The sequence below is a fragment of the Nelumbo nucifera genome, chromosome 2, assembly GCF_055504915.1.
Source record: "Nelumbo nucifera cultivar China Antique chromosome 2, China Antique-T2T, whole genome shotgun sequence".
Taxonomy (NCBI): Eukaryota; Viridiplantae; Streptophyta; class Magnoliopsida; order Proteales; family Nelumbonaceae; genus Nelumbo; species Nelumbo nucifera.
The window spans coordinates 37961919-37978622 of NC_142650.1; the positions used below are offsets into that span (position 1 = coordinate 37961919).

At 41.7% G+C, this 16704-nt stretch overlaps 2 pseudogenes; both read left to right on the top strand.

Annotated features, from left to right (window-relative positions):
- The first annotated feature begins 2920 nt into the window (after positions 1–2920).
- Positions 2921–7713, top strand: LOC104599360 (granule-bound starch synthase 2, chloroplastic/amyloplastic pseudogene; annotated as a pseudogene).
- Positions 7499–10978, top strand: LOC104599108 (ammonium transporter 1 member 1-like; annotated as a pseudogene).
- The last annotated feature ends 5726 nt before the right edge of the window (positions 10979–16704 follow it).

The following is a 16704-nucleotide window of genomic DNA, read 5'->3' on the forward strand; positions in this document are numbered from 1 at the left end:
CTATTGTTTTCAATCCAAAACCATTGATTTATAGTGGCAGAGAGCAAGAGACTATTATAGATAGAAGGCATACTGAAAGAGGAAATAGATGTTATGCCATCAAATAGTCAAAATTTTCTACAAGTAGTTTACTACGACTTGCAAGGTGGAATCTTTTTCATCTAGTAGTTGACTACTTCCTCCTAATAGTTGACTGTTATCTTCTGTCCAATCTTGCTTGTGTGAGACATAGTCGATTATAGATTTTCTGTGGTTGGCTATTAAGTAGTGTCCTTGTAACATTACTTCGGCTATCACATGTAGTCGACTAATCACTATCATAATCTTAGAAACTTTGATATATTGATTTCAACCGTCAAAAAATCATTTTTCTTAGGATTCTGAACTTAGATTTTCAACTGTAAGTCCACAAATGAGTCCAAGAACACTTAAGAACCAAACCTACTACTAGCCATTGGTCACTAGGATTAGGTCAACCGAGTTTGATAAAATTTAAGCCCATAGAGTGCATTTCATGTAAATGATTTACATACATCAAGTGCTAACAACATGACACACTATAGAACATTGGAACTTGTTGCTCTTTGTAGCAAATTTCTTCTTTGGAGAACCACTAGTTGATTGACAACCTAAAGCATTTCATTCCAAGCTTGATTTTTCATAATACTTTGACTAACATTTCAGCTCAATCACAATAACATGTATTAGTTGCACACTTAACACATTCATTATTACTTTTAGTGAGTTTGTTAATCATCAAAACACATAGGGTAAACGTTCCCGGGGGAGATCTCTCTGAGGTGTTGTGCTCGCCAGGGAGTTGTAGTCCAATTAGGAGACAACATTTGGGCCTGGCCCAAGATTCTCGATGTCATTCTCATTAGGATTTAAGCAGTCTGGCATTTGGGTGAACTGATTAATTAGGTTGATTGGGTAGGCCGGTTCGGGTCATTGGTAAATTTGCTGAGCATTCCGTTTAGGGACACATGGTGGCTCGGGATTGGACGACGTGGACGGGCCATATTAGTTATATTTGAATCAGACATCAAATCTTATTACTGAAATTTGATTGAAATTGAATATTAACAAATCAAAATTTGATCTACCCATGTCCAATTCAATCCCATCCATTTGTTACCGAAGACAAGAAATGGAAAGAAATATAAATAAAGAAGAGAAGTAAAAGCAAGAAAAAGACTTAAAGAAAGATCAGTAGGGACCAAGGGATGTGGCCAGCGAAGGGTTAATGTGTGAGATCATGACTGGGGATGCTAGTGGCTGGGTTAAGTGGTAAACCCGCACAGGCTTCTTTGGATTTTGGTCAGGTTTGTGTTAAAGCGAACCCATTCTAAAACTCTGTTGACAGTTCGTCATTGAGATACGGATGTAACTTGTTTGAGTTTATATGTACCATATATAAGCCATATCAGGTGAGTTCAGTTTGGGCTCGAGTTAAATCGATGCCAAATTGGATCCATTGACATCCCTATTCATAATGGCCTAGGGTTTGGAATTTGGATACACATGTAATATGGCAATGTAGGACGAGGATATAACATCATGACATGAAGGATGAACCTGTTAAGAGGAAACATTACACGGTTCATGTTTTGATCATTAAATCAATTATTGGATGAATGCTACCTAAATATATCAGTTCGGCCATAGCCACAGACAGGATGGAAGACTACTTCATCAACGTGAACTGTATTTGGGTGCGAGTCCCATCAAAGTAGGTCACAATTACTTTGATTTTAATGCTTTTTAGGAATGGCCTAGGGGTTGGGTCCCTATTCATAATGGTGGCCCACAAAAGTGATTGACTAGACCCCTCAAGAAAAAGGGAGAATGACCGTTCAGTCCTATCCCAGAATTTCAACGTTGATGAAATCTCAACGGGCAAGATGGGATTTATAGGGGAGGCTACTAATAGACTATAGGGGCTGTAATATCATATTTCTGTGGTGGAGTGCAATGTATTTCACTGATAAAAAAGATGGACTGGATTTCCCTGTCCTATAGCAGCAGATTTGACTGGCGACTGATGGATTATGTTAAGGCCCTGGTTTAGAAGAAGAAAAACTACAGCAGGGAGTAAAAAAAGTAAACAAGGCAGATAACAGTATTGATTGAGAAAACTGCCTTCTTTTTTTGGACAATTTGAAGGAATGAAAAATGAAAAAACGGGTGTTTATACTGTGATAAAAAATAGGTATGCTCTATGTTACCAATCCTCAATGTAGCATATCTGAAATGATAGATTTTGAAATTCATACCTTGAGTATAATGTTCTATATTATGAATGTGGTGTGGTGTAGAAGGATTTAAAATATAAATATATATTTTTTCAAAATATACTTTATCGATATTTATTGAATGTCCTAAGATGTGACATATTTATTGACTGTTTCAAAATCTACTATAATTTTTGTGTTTCATAACCTAATTTAGGCCCCCTTTGGTTCGTAGGAATAGGGGTCTGAATTCGAAATGGGAATGGGCTATTCCAATTCCAATTGTTTGATTGGGCAGAATTAGAATCTCATTCCCATTCCTGCTGGAATGACTGTTATGGTCATACCAACCGGTAGCGCACTGCGGTGCAGGCATAGGCAACAGCACGCACAGAGGGCCGCCCAGCAGTACGCACCGCCCGGCAGCACTGCACAGCAGTCCGGAAGTGCACCGCACGCACTGCATGGAAGAGCGCAACACGCACCGCCAGGCAGCGTGCACAGTAGCACGCACTGCCCGACAGCGTGCATAGCAGCACGCAGCACGCACCGCACGACAGCAGCACTAGGCAGCAACACGTACCACACGACAACAGCACGCTCCTCACGGCAGCAGCACTGCGAGATGCGCGCACCGCCCGACAGTAGCAGTAGGGCGGGGCCCACATGACAGCTCACCAGGGTGGGTCCACACTTATCTTACCACATCAGCTCTGCCCGCCAACTCGCCGCCAGCTACACCATTCCTTATCCCTTACCCCTTATCTTATCTTATCCTTATCCTTATCTTATCTTAAGTAAGAGTTGTGTTATCATTAGGAATAGGTAATTAGGAGTTTGAGTTTAATTAGGAATTTCCTTCTGTAATCTCCTATTTAAGGAGCCACGAATTGAAATAAAGGCATTCAGTTTTTCAGTCAAGAAAAGAGTGAGGAGAGTTCGGGTGGTCTCTCGGACAAATCACCCATTCAGTTTCCGCAATAGGGTCTGCATGCAAGGGAAGGCGCAAGGGAAAGCAGGGCTTTCTCACCGTGGACCGACCCGTGACGAGATCCTACACACGGGCCCATAACATTTGGTATCAGAGCCAAACGTCACGGGCGATATGGAGCAGCTGTCATCCAAGATCAACGAGCTGGAACATAGGCTAGCAGAAACCAGCATGGAGGTTTGTGAAGTCAAGGAAGATGTCCGGGAGCTGCGACACCGCCTGGAAGCATTCCTCTCCAACAAAGAAAGGAGTTCTGAGGGAATCGCCAACACAAACAGTCGCCATCCGGACTGGGCAGAGGCATCCAGCGAACAACAGATCACTGACCCTACAACCGCAGTTATTACCAAGGATCAATGCATGGAGGATGAGACTATAAAGTCTCCTCCTTTGGCTGGGGACAATGTCACGAACATTATATTGGTACCTACAGAATGCGCTCCTTTGTCGAAGACAGGTGGACTTGGCGATGTTGTTGGGGCTTTACCGGAGGCTTTGGCTCGGCGTGAACATAGAGTTATGATTGTGGCACCAAGGTATGATAACTATGCAGAAGCCCAAGAAACAGGAGTGCGCAAAAGATATAAGGTGGATGAGCAGGATATGAAGGTAACTTTGTTTCAAGCTTATATTGATGGCATAGATTTTGTGTTCATGGATAGCCCTATGTTTCGCAACATTGAGAAAAATATATATGGGGGAGGCCGAGGGGATATTTTAAAACGCATGGTTCGCTTCTGTAAGGATGCCCTTAAGGTTCTCTTCTGTAAGCATACCTGGTGCATTCTTGTGATCCACAACATAGCACACCGGGGTCGTGGTGCAGTACGTGATTTTTGTTACGTGGATCTTCCACAAAACTACTTCAAACTATATGACCCAGGAGGTGGGGAACACTTCAATGTCCTTACAGCTGGCCTGAGAGCAGCAGATCGTGTAGTCACTGCAAGCCATGGTTACGCCTGGGAGCTGTAAACTAAAGAAGGTGGCCGGGATCTGCATCAAATAATAAGTGAGTTTGATTGGAAACTGAAGGGCATCATGAATGTGATTGATGCAAACAAAGGGAACCCACCGTTAGATGTTTACCTGGCATCGGATGGCTACACCAATTACCCTACGGAGACTCTTCAGACTGGCAAGCCTCAATGCAAAGCAGCTCTACAAAGAGAGCTTGGTCTTCCTCTTCGGAAGAATGTTCCTCTGATTGGGTACATTGGCAGGCTTGACCATCAGAAAGGTGTTGATCTCGTTGCAGAGTCCATTCCTAGGATGGTGGACCAGGATGTGCAACTAGTCATGTTGGGCACTGGGAGACCTGATCGGGAACAGCTTCTCAAACATCTTGAGAGTCAACACCATGACAAAATCAGGGGTTGGGTTGGTTGCTCTGTGCAAATGGCCCATTGAATAACTGCGGGTGCAGACATCCTACTCTCGCCTTCTCGATTTGAGCCATGTGGACTTAACCAGCTTTATGCACTGAGCTACGGGGCAGTCCCAGTTGTTCATGCTGTTGGTGGACTAAGAGATAGTGTGCAGCCGTTTGATCCTTTGGCAGAGTTCCTAGCCCCGTATCCGGAATTTGAGCTTGAGGACAAGCTCGTTGTCTAGGAGGGGTGTAATGTTATGGTCACACCAACCGGCAGCGCACTGCGGCGCAGGCATAGGCAGCACCACGCACAGCGGGCCGCCCAGTAGCACGCACCGCACAGCAGCCCGACAGCGCACCGCTTGGTAATGCGTAGCACGCAGCACGCCCCACCCGGCAACGCGTAGCACGCAACGCCTGGCAGCGCGCAGCACGGCAGCAGCACTAGGCAACAACATACACCGCACGGCAGTAGCACGCACTGCACGACAGCAGCACGCTCCTCACGGAAGCAGCACTGTGAGACGCGCGCACTGCCCGATAGCAGCAGTGGGGCGGGGCCCACATGACAGCTCATCAGGGTGGGCCCACACTTATCTTACCACATTAGCTCTGCCCGCCAACTCGCCGCCAGCTACACCATTCCTTATCCCTTACCCCTTATCTTATCTTATCTTTATCCTTATCTTATCTTAAGTAAGTGTTGTGTTACCATTAGGAGTAGGTAATTAGGAGTTTGAGTTTAATTAGGAATTTCCTTCTGTAATCTCCTATTTAAGGAGCCACGGATTGAAATAAAGGCATTCAGTTTTCCAGTCAAGAAAAGTGTAAGGAGAGTTCGGGTGGTCTCTTGGACAAATCACCCATTCAGTTTTCGCAATAGGGTCTGCACGCAAGGGAAGGCGCAAGGGAAAGCAGGGCTTTCTCACCATGGACCGACCCGTGACGAGATCCTACCCGCGGGCCCATAACAATGACATTCTCCCATTTGAGGGAATAGTCATTCTCTATCCCTCTTTTGGAAATGAAATCTCATTCTTGTTGATTCCAATTTTCATTCCCATTCCTGCCTGAACCAAACAAACTATGGGATTAGGCCATTCCGATTTCAATTCCTAAGGATTTTGGTTATAATTCTGATTCCAATTTCGAGTGTGAATCCAACAGATCCTAAATATGTATTCTGAAATAGAAAAACAATATTAAAACTTTGTCAAGATAACAGTTATAACTGTAGTAAAGCAAACATAACATGGGTTTATTGGACTTGTTTGAAGCCCAACAAGACTAAGGGTTCGTTTGATTTGCAGTCAGAATTGGAATCAAAATCCTCTGGAATCAGAGTCAAAATGGTCCAATCCCATAGTCTGTTTGGTTTAGATAGGAATGGGAATGAGAATTAAAATCAGTAGGAGTGGGGTTTCATTCCCAAGGATGGGGCAGGGAATGGGAATGAGATTCTGATTCCATCCAACCAAATAGTTGGAATCATAATTGCCCATTCTGATTCCGATTCTAGACCCCTATTCCCATGAACCAAACGGTTGGAATCAAAATTGCTCAACCACCTCAAATTACTCCATGGAGCATTAGATTTGTCCTAAAGCACATCGATCCAAACATTTTTAATCACTCTCCACCTCTAGCTTGGAAAAACCAAGCGTTAGCAAAATAAAATGCATCATAAAGGGCTCTGCATTCAACAACCATATTGGTGTTAAGTAGACCTGGCAAAAAGTTGACTCAACCTGCGAACCCGATCCAATCCAACCCGAAAAATAGGGTTAGAGTTTCATATTTAGCTACCCGACCGTGAAAATGACCCAACCTGACCCGAAAAAATGGGTTAGGTTGGGTTGGGTCATGGGTCAACCCGTTGACCCATTTGTCAAGTCTAATTGGGATTATTTATGCATTATTAGAAGTTTCCATTCTTTATTTTTTTTTATTTAGTCTTTACTCTTTAAATTGTTAAATGTTCAAGTTTTTTATTTTATATTTAGAATTTTAAGGTTAATTATTTTAATTTTGACATTTTCATGTAATTTTTCTTTATTTTTTTTAAATTTCAATTATTTTTGGGATGACCCGAATTGACCCATGGGTCAATCCTAACCCGAACATTTAGGATTAAGGTCAAGCATTTGATAACCCAACCCGAAATTCAACTCGACCCAAAATTCAACTTGAAGTATTTCAACCCAACCCAAACCCAACCCACCTACCCAACCCAATTGCTTGGTCTAGACTGTTAAGGCTCTATTTAGAAGGAGTACAAATACAAATGTGTAGAACGCAAAATCTTGTATTTTGTATTATTTTATATATATTTGTACTTCTTTCAAATTGAGCCTAACGCGATAGAAAGAGGAGAAAGCAAAAAATAAATTCTCTGTGATTCCCCCTGAAAACACTCCACCACCTGAGCAACCTGGGTTGCCTCTAGCCGAACCATCCACATTCACTTAACCTAACCTTATTTCAGAGCCAACCACATAACAAGCTGAGACGCCAAATGTTTAGGCAGAACCAACCACATAACTTTGAGAAGTACAAAATTTGCAAAAGGTGGCCCATGACAAGGCATTTCTGTTGAGGCTAACTTGAGAATGTTTAGACCTCTTTTTCTTATTGATCAATATTTTTATGTTCTTTTTGTATTAAGCAATGAGCCCTATAATAAAATTATTTTTATTTTCCTAGTAAAACTTATCCATCTCCAATATAGGTAATTAACTTTCTTAGCAGAGAGAAATTTTTACAAAATATGATATAATTATTTTACCCATTTTAATAATTAATTTTTATGAATAAAAATATCATTTTATTATTTTTTAAAAAAGTCAAAAGAATATAGGTAAATGTACCTACGCACATAAATTTTCTGGGCAACATTAAAGTGCATTGTTACAAATGAACAACGTCCAAATAAATTATAAAATTCATTGCAAACCTTGGAGGCTAAAGTGCCATTGATAAAAAGATGATCCACTGTTTCCACCATTCGTAGTCCAGGCACCCTCAGTCAGGGCACTGTTCGCGTTTTTGGAGGCCACGCGTCCTCTAAATCTTGTAAACGGTTGAAGCATGCGAGGATGCTTCACGCCGTTTGTTAAGCAAAACGATTTCCCTCTCTGTTATTTTATCGTACGTCCTTCATTAATTTTGTCGTACACTTGTGCTGCAGGGTCACCAGTTGTATATGAATGCGTTTCCCTCGCCATCGTTTGACTACGGCAACTTCTTGTATCAGTAGAGTTTCGCCGTCGTCGCTGCTGTGATCACTAGTGGGTCGATAGCGGAGCAAACCCAGTTCGTTGCTTACCTTATTTACTCGTCCTTCTTGACGAGTTTTGTCTACCCGATTGTCTCTCACTGGTTCTAGTCCCCTGACGGTTGGGACAGTGCCTTCAGGACTGATAACGACTTGCTGTTCGGTTCCGGGGTCATCGATTTTGCTGGATCGGGCATCGTTCACATGGTGGGAGGTATTGCTGGACTATGGGGTGCCCTCATCGAGGGTCCTAGAATTGGATGGTTCGATCACTCCGGTCGAACTGTGGCTTTGTGTGGGCACAACGCGTCGTTGGTCGTGCTGGGTACCTTCCAGCTGTGGTTCGGTTGGTATGGATTTAATCCAGGTTCCTTCAGGATCATATTGCAGCCCTATACGACAGGAAATTACTATGGACAGTGGGGCGCCATTGGCTGGACGGCAATAACTACGATCTTGGCTGGTTGCACAGCTGATCTGACCACTTTGTTCGGGAAGAGGTTGCTTGTGGGACACTGGAACGTTACCGACGTCTGCAACGGGTTTCTTGGTGGGTTTGCGGTCATCACCGCCGGCTGCTCAGTGGTGGAGCCGTGGGCTGCTATCATTTGCGGGTTCGTCGCCGCTTGGTTCTTGATTGAATGCAACAGGCTCGCCGAGAAGTACAAATACGACGACCCACTTGAGGCGGCATAGTTGCACGGTGGCTGTGGAGCTTGGGGGATCATATTCACGGCCTTGTTTGCAAGGAAGGCATATGTCGAGGAGGTCTACGCAGCGGGGAGGCCATATGGGTTGTCTAGGAGCGGAGGCGGAAAGCTCTTGGCAGCTCACATTATTCAGATTTTGGTGATCACTGGGTGGGTCAGTGCCACCATGGGTCCTCTGTTCTATGCACTACATAGATTGAATTTGCTATAGATTGAATTTGATGAGGATATCTGGTGAGGATGATGAGGATGCGCAATCCGGTCACTCCTAATTGGAAGCGACTAAGCTCCTACCTAGCGATGGGCAAGAGATACTGTGTGAGAGGAGAAATGAAGGAACTCAGGGTTGTTCACCCGGCGGGAGCACTCCGATGCTTAAGTTAGTACACAGTTGCGAGCTGAAAGAGAATGAGTTTGCAAGAAGATGAGAAAGCTAGAGAGTGGTGAATATGCGATACCTTGGCTCCTGGGGGATCGGAGTCCTTATATGCATATAGCGTCTTGACAGGTCTGGTGAGAATGATCCCGAATCCCTGCGGCGGCGAGCTGGTGTCAGGTAACGTTTCGGAATGGCTGGCCGTTACTATGAGGACTGAGGGTAGACGAGCTAATGTGACCGTTGTAGGGTACGGTCCCGCCAGGTAGGAGACAACCTCTGGGGCTGACAGGTACGATGCCGTCGGATGAGGGACGTGGCTGCAGTCTTCAGGTTTGGCAGGTACGGTCTTGTCAGGCAGGGGGCTTCCCGCGAGATGTCGAGCTATCCTGTACCGAGCTACCCTGCAGCGAGCTGCTTGTGCAGCATCGTGGTGATTTCGTCCGAGGTGGGTTGTCTCCGAGGGGATCCGCTTGCTTGGGTTCGACATTCCTCGGACCGTGACCAGCTAAGGAGGCGGTCTCATTCCAAGGTATCGCTTCGTACCCGAGGTCACTTTGCGATGGACCGACCATGCTTAGCTGTCGCTCGTGCCAAGTCACCTCCACGTACCGGAATGTTGATGTCGAGCTGTCACTTATGCTGAATCACGTCCACGTGTCTCCCTATTACGAGGTCGGGCCAAATCCTCCTTCATCAGATGAGATGGCCAGAATGGATTTGACCCGGCACAGCGGCTTCGCATATGTCTACCACGATGATGATCCATGGCAGAAGCCGAAAGGGATCATGCTGTGAAGAATAGAGCCTGCCAGCACTCCCAGCACCACTCAGAGTGCATCACCAATTGTGTGAACACACTGATGCCAGTTTGGACTCCTATTACCAGTCGAAGTGAATTACAAACTCTGTGATCTCACTACCGGCAGCTTCACATACTGTCTTCACCCATTTCATTAACTGTGATACATGTTTTATAATTTTGGTTGGTTTAGAGTATGCTTTGCAAATACGGACAGTAAAAATATGGAAGTGGTATACGGAGAATTCAGAACTTCGTGCTTCATCCCAAGGAAGCTGACGTGCCTGTAAGGAAGAAGAATTGGCTAAAGCATAAGGTCCGATTAAGCTTATCATCATGGAGATTTGAAGAGATGGTCATGTCACCACACTTCATATCGCCTCATTCGCCTCTTGTTAATGCCAGGACTTAGACTAGCTTAGGTTGAGGAGAGAGAGGGAGAAGGGATGTCTAGTTTGCGACACTCAAGGGTGAGGAGAGAAGAGGAGAACTAATGGCAGGAAGCATCCTCGCATGCTACAGCCGTTTACACGTTTTGGAGGACATGTGGCGCGTGCTCCAAATGCGCGAACAGTGCCCTGATTGAGCGTGGCTGGACTGAAGTCGAAATCACCCCGTCGGCATCTAGTTATCCATTTTTTACTCACTTGGACACTGTAGTCTTTCCTTTTCTTCTGGCTTTTAGACTTAACTTGTTGGAAACCGGCATCAGGCTCAGCAGACTGACAGTCTGTACTTTGTTTGGAGAACACAGTTTGACACTAATAGCAGATCGGAAGGACCTCAATTCATTAATGGAGACCTCCCCTTTATGCCTGCGGCTTTCTGAATAAAGGAATCATCCGTAGAAACTGGTATATGCAAATTAAACTGTAGCTTCATCAACCTCAGAGTCTGAAAGGACCATAGCAATATCAGTCTAGTAATCAATCCCAGTGGTTAGGGTTGTTACTTGATTGGAAGAAGGAATGACCTGAACAACCGCCATTTGCATTTCAGTTCTATCATGTGATCCACCAGGGTTTTCAGAGGAAATCTTTGGGATTGAGACCTCATTAGGAACCACCAACTTTACTCGAGCATAAACCTTCTTGCCTTTCTCAATTTCTTTCTTCTCTTTGTTTTCCTCGTCAACTTGCTTTTCTCTGGATTTCCAATTGGCTTTATTGTGCTTGTAGACAACTTCAAAATGTCATACTTTAAAGCGGTTTTCACAATGTTCAGGATATCCTTATCAACTGTTGGAAAATAATAAAGAATACAGATGTGATTTATCGGTAATCATTTTTCAAATCGAGAACTTGTAGAACTGTAGTGTTGCATACCTTCGTGAATTACAAAGATTGATGCTCAAAGAAGAACGATTGGCAGAAAAGAAAAGAATGTGTTGAATGCATTGGTTTGTATTTCTGGGTCGATCAACACTTATTTTATAGAATGTTCTCAGTCACTCAAATGGACACAGAAGTGTCATTTCAGAGAGATGTTTCTTTAGAATAGTGCACCTGTTAGAAGAGACATGAAGATGAAGAAAAAAATGTTTAAAAAAATAAAATTTTAAATTCAAAAGTCAAACTATTTAAAGCGGACAAATCTAAAATGATTTGGTGTAGCACACATATATACCCATACCTGTTCCCGCACCCGGCCTAGCTCGATGCACACATGTGAAAAGTAGCCCCAACCCCCATCACATGCATGTGAACATCTATAGAGCAAGTCTATAGATACACTCAAACTCAACTCCTTTCCCAAGCAATGTGGGACAATGAGTCTTTCCATGCATTCAAAGGAGGGAAGAGGGGAGGACAAAATCCAAAGAACACAAGGGAGGGAGGAGAGATTCTTGAAAATTTGAATTTCCCTTCAACATAAACTATCTCCTACCAGAAGCCATCACGACTTGAACCAATCCAGATTTTGCTTGGATGTTTTTCAAGTAGATCCAATAGATCCAATTCCACATAAACCCTAGCCGTAGTGGTTCTGGTAAGTGTTATGGTTGCCTGATCATCAAATTTCAACACAAGTTTGACTGCTAAAGCAATCGACCAAAGAAAACCTTCAACATAAAAATAAATTAACTAGGAGAAATGGGAAGTTAATCCAAAATGGAACCATAGATGGTTCCCAGCAGCCATGTTTGAATCAGGAACCCATTTAAATAAGGGGTAATAGCATATAAGGGCAACTTTTGGGGTTTAATATCAATAAAAGTAATATATTTTAAAAAAAATTCAAAAATAGGTTAACTTTTTAAAAATAATATCAATAAAGGAAAAAAATACTATCCATCTTCTTCTTTTTGCCATTTGTTCATCGGAGCTGCCGCTTGTTGTCGCTCACCACCACCGTTTTCCGCCGCCCACCTCCGCCTTCGGTAACGTTGTCAGAGGTGGCTGGAGACAGAGGTGGCGGCGGCGGTGCTGGTGGTTTCTCTGTCCAACGCTGCCACCTCCGCCTCCGACAACATTGCTGGAGGTGGGTGGAGACAGAGGTGGCAGCAATGGCGGGCAGAGTAATGGCAACCAGTGCCGCCGCCGTCAGCTCTGCCTCTGGCCACCTCCGGCAACATTGTCAGAGGCGAAGGCAGAGGTGGCGACGTTGGACAGTGAAAGCACCAGCACCACCGCCACCACCTCTGCCTTCGGCCACCTCCGACAACGTTGCTGGAGGCGGAGGCGGTGGTGGGTGGAGGTGCGGTGGGCGGCAGCGGACGGTGGTGGCAGACGGCGGCTGGCGACGACTCCGATGAACAAATGGCAAGAAGAAGAAGATGAATAATGTTTTTGCCCTTTATTGATATTATTTTTAAAAAGTTAACCTGATTTTGAATTTTTTTTAAAATATATTATTTTTATTGATATTAAACCCCAAAAATTGTCCTTATATATGCTATTCCCCCTTTAAATAATCTTGATTTTAAAAATTTCTCTTAACCAAACTTTAAGGAAATTGTCTTCCTCAGCAAATCTGATTAAAATATGTTTTGAATTGAGCGCAGTTACCCAAACCCCATTTTTTAGATTAAAAGGTTTGCATACATTTGCCCATTAAAGCCCAACGTAGAATATCATAAGATTTCTCCAGTATATCATCAGGAAAAAAATTGTAGGTTCACCTTGAGGCTTGCATCAATCACCGAAACATCCAAAACTGGTTTAATTTGAGAGAGGAGAGAGAGCCGAGAGAGAATAGAAGCGGAGGGTTTAGTAGGTGGAAGAGGGGGATCATCCTTGGAGGATTCTACCTAAGATTTCATGCCATTGGAGTCACCTCTTCATCCTTTGCAATAAAGCATCGATTTGCTTGTTCTTGGAAAAGGAATACGAGTTAAAGCACCGATACACCTATGCCAATTAGGGATGGAAATGGGGCGGGTTTTATAAATTTTAGACCATACCCGCCTTTGTAAACCTCACAACTCGTACCCGCTCAAAACCTGTAGTGGGTTGGGTTTTAAGAATCAAAACCCTCCGCACATATGAAAATGTGAAACCCTGCCCAACCCAACCCTCTCTGCATTTAAGGGTAGGGTAGGTTGGATTTAGAATTAGAACCCACAACTAATTTTGTATTATTTTTTGTTATATAAGCAATAAATAAATAAAATAACACAAATAAATAACAAAATTTTCAATTATTTGATTAAAACATGTAAAAACACATAAACTATCAATCATCCTTCACATAAAATTCAAAATATTATTATATTCAACACTTAATACATAAATTTATATGCTTTCCAACAATATGCAGGTTGGGGAAGGTTAGGTTTAACCTAATACCATACCCTACCTGTAACTGTACGAGTTGTAGAATCCCAAAACCATCTTTCAAACAAAAAACCCTATCTTGTTGGGGCAGGTTTGAGGAGGGCTTTATAAAATCTAGACCCTACTTGCCTCCGTAAACCTTGCAACCCGTACCCACCTAAAACCTATAGTGGGCTGGTTTTTAAGAATCAAAATCCTCCTTACACATGAAAATGCAAAACCCTCCCTGACTTAACCTCCCCGCATTCAAGGGTAGGGTAGGTTGGGTTTAGAATTAAAACCCACAACTAATTTTGTATTATTTTTTGTTATATATAAGCAATAAATAAATAAAATAACACAAACAAACAACAAAACTTTCAATTATTTGATTAAAACATGCAAAAACATATAAACTATCAATTATTCTTCATATAAATTTCAAAATATTATTATACTCAACACCTAATACGTAAAATTTATATGCTTTCCAACAATATACAGGTTGGGAAAAGTCAAATTTAGCCTAATACCATACCTTATCTATACCTATACCTGTATGAGTTGTAGAATCTCAAAACCATCCTTCAAACAAAAAACCCTATCTTGTTGGAACGGACAGGAACAGGTGCTCACTGAGTACCATCCTTAAGAAAAATGTATCGACACATTCAACCATAATTGCAAGTGAAGAGGCAATTGAATAGACTTGGCCGGCAAACTTAGTTCCTTGTCCTATTGTTACCAAAAAATAGAAAGAAGACATTTGATTGCCTAATTTCAAAAACATTAAAGATGGTTTCAAGTGGATGGAATATTCTGCATTTGGAATTGGGGTTTATTTCAAATCGATTTTAGAAATCATGTGTTTTTAGTTTCTACCTCCTCAATTTCGTCAAATGTTGAATTTGGATTTACTGATTATATTTCTAAAGCTCATATATATGGCAAAGAAAAAGAAAGTGCCTCTTTCTAGCTTCTGCGAACAATGGAAACATCTACGCACGTATCACAATTGAACACGTACGCTAATGTTTTATACACATGGGCCTACATTGACAGTGATCAGTTCATGGAAACACCTGCATGTGTTCAATTGTGATTAGAGGTGCAACATGGACAGGTTTGCATTTGACTTTTGTCAAAATTGGAATAAGCCCCAAACCCGAATAAGTGTACAATACCAATTCGGGTCAATTTGAGTTTTATCCCTAGTTGTGATTGGTTTTATAACCCGATTATTCTGTCAGTGCTCGCATGGATCTCATGTATCATTCTAATACATAATGAATTTCACAGTTATAATCAGTGTTTTAAAACCTCTGTAGATCGAAGTTGAAGCACTTTTTCCTCTGAATCAATGAATCAATAGGTAAACCCGTGATATTGTCATATATAGAATTATAAAATAAAATAAATACAAAAGACCAACATGTTAACACATTGGATGGATCAAGCATTCTAATGGTTTAACTATATTCAGTTCCATAAGTCATTGGCCAAATCAACAGTTTCTGATCAGAGGTTGACCTGAATCGAGATTATATATTGCAAAGATCAATGGCGCTTAAGGACGAACTCAAGAAAGAAATAATCATGATTTTTAAAACTGGATCAGACTAGAAAAATTGGGAATCGGTCCGGTGATTGGTTTTGTTTTTCATCAAAACCGAATTTTAACTAAAATGTTGATTTAGTCAGTAAACCGTTGATTCGGGTGGTCAAATCATTCAAACCGTTCAACGGTTTTGACCATTTTTTTATTTTTTTTGAAATTTTTGTCAGAATGAGCCGGCTGTTTGATTTGAATGGTCGGACCATTCGACCCAGGAACCGGACTCCTGACTAATTCGTTCCCCGAATCGGTTCTAAAAACCATGGAAATAATAAAAAAAGATTGGTGAAGGTGAGATTCAATTTCAGTCTATGGTTTTGACTCCCAAAACTTTACCAGTCAATGTGGTTCATTGTGTTTTGTCTCGTTTTAAAATCTAAAACCATTATTTTCTTTATCTAATTCAATTGCTTTTTCTTGTATCTTTTTCTTCATTCTTGTTCATTTGTTAACATCAATTTGTAGTTGTAGGTCCACTAATCCCGTGGTCTTGGAAATTTTAAATTTTTAGCACTACGAAAATTCTAGTATTCTCAACCAAGAAAGAATTTTTTAGTATAATGTACTAATGGATGATTGTGCGTTGCACACATTGAATGCTGCCAATGCTTACTATGGCTTCTGCATTAGCTGTATGAAATCCTAAAGTGGTAGGCATTAGCTCGGTTACACTTGGAACAGGTTTATAGATGGCTGAAATTGCTAGTTGGGGCTATTAAGGGTTTATTTATTTATTTTTGTTGGAGTTTGAGAGGTGAAAAAATTGGTCAATAGGATTTTGGTTTTCATTGACCAAGATGCCCATGTTCTTTTTTTAATTTAGATTTATAGAAAATTTATTTTCCACCTAGGGGCCCAAAAAATTATCAATACTTAAATATAATGGGACAGAATTATCCAATTTATTTTATGACTAAAAGGGTCATTGTCTTATTTATCTGTAAAATAAAAAAACATGAATAAATACACTTACTTGACTATACATTTATCTGAGTAAATGACTTGATGAAAAACAAACAAGCCTAAATTAAAGACAAATTCCAACAAAGCCTTAAGCAGCACAAATGCTGGGTTTAGACCACTTTGGAGAATTTCTCTTTGGGTGAGTCTCCCTTGGAAGCTGGGTCTATGTACTCGGGGGTCTGAAGTTTTCTGAAAGCATGGGTTTCTGCTGATCATTGAATTCTGTTGTAGAATAATTCTTTTCCCCTTTGCCGTATCCATACGCTCATCTCTGACTGTAGAAGTATCTGATGGGGATTGCAATCCAAAAATCCTTAACTCCTCTCTTTATATTAGGAGATAGGGGTGTTAATTGGATTGGATTTGGTCCAATCCAGTCCAATGTGAGTCCATTACAAATGAACCTGGTCTAATTCAGTCCAATGACTATTTTGGACCATTTTGGACTGATCCAGAGACTGTCCAATCAGTTTAAATTCTTGTTAATTTAGATTGGTTTCAACTCAAACCTGGTCCATTGACAATTATGTTCTTATCTTCTATTAATGGATTAGATATTGGCTCAATACAATATAAATTCAATATGTATGGACCAAATCCATTCCAATATGT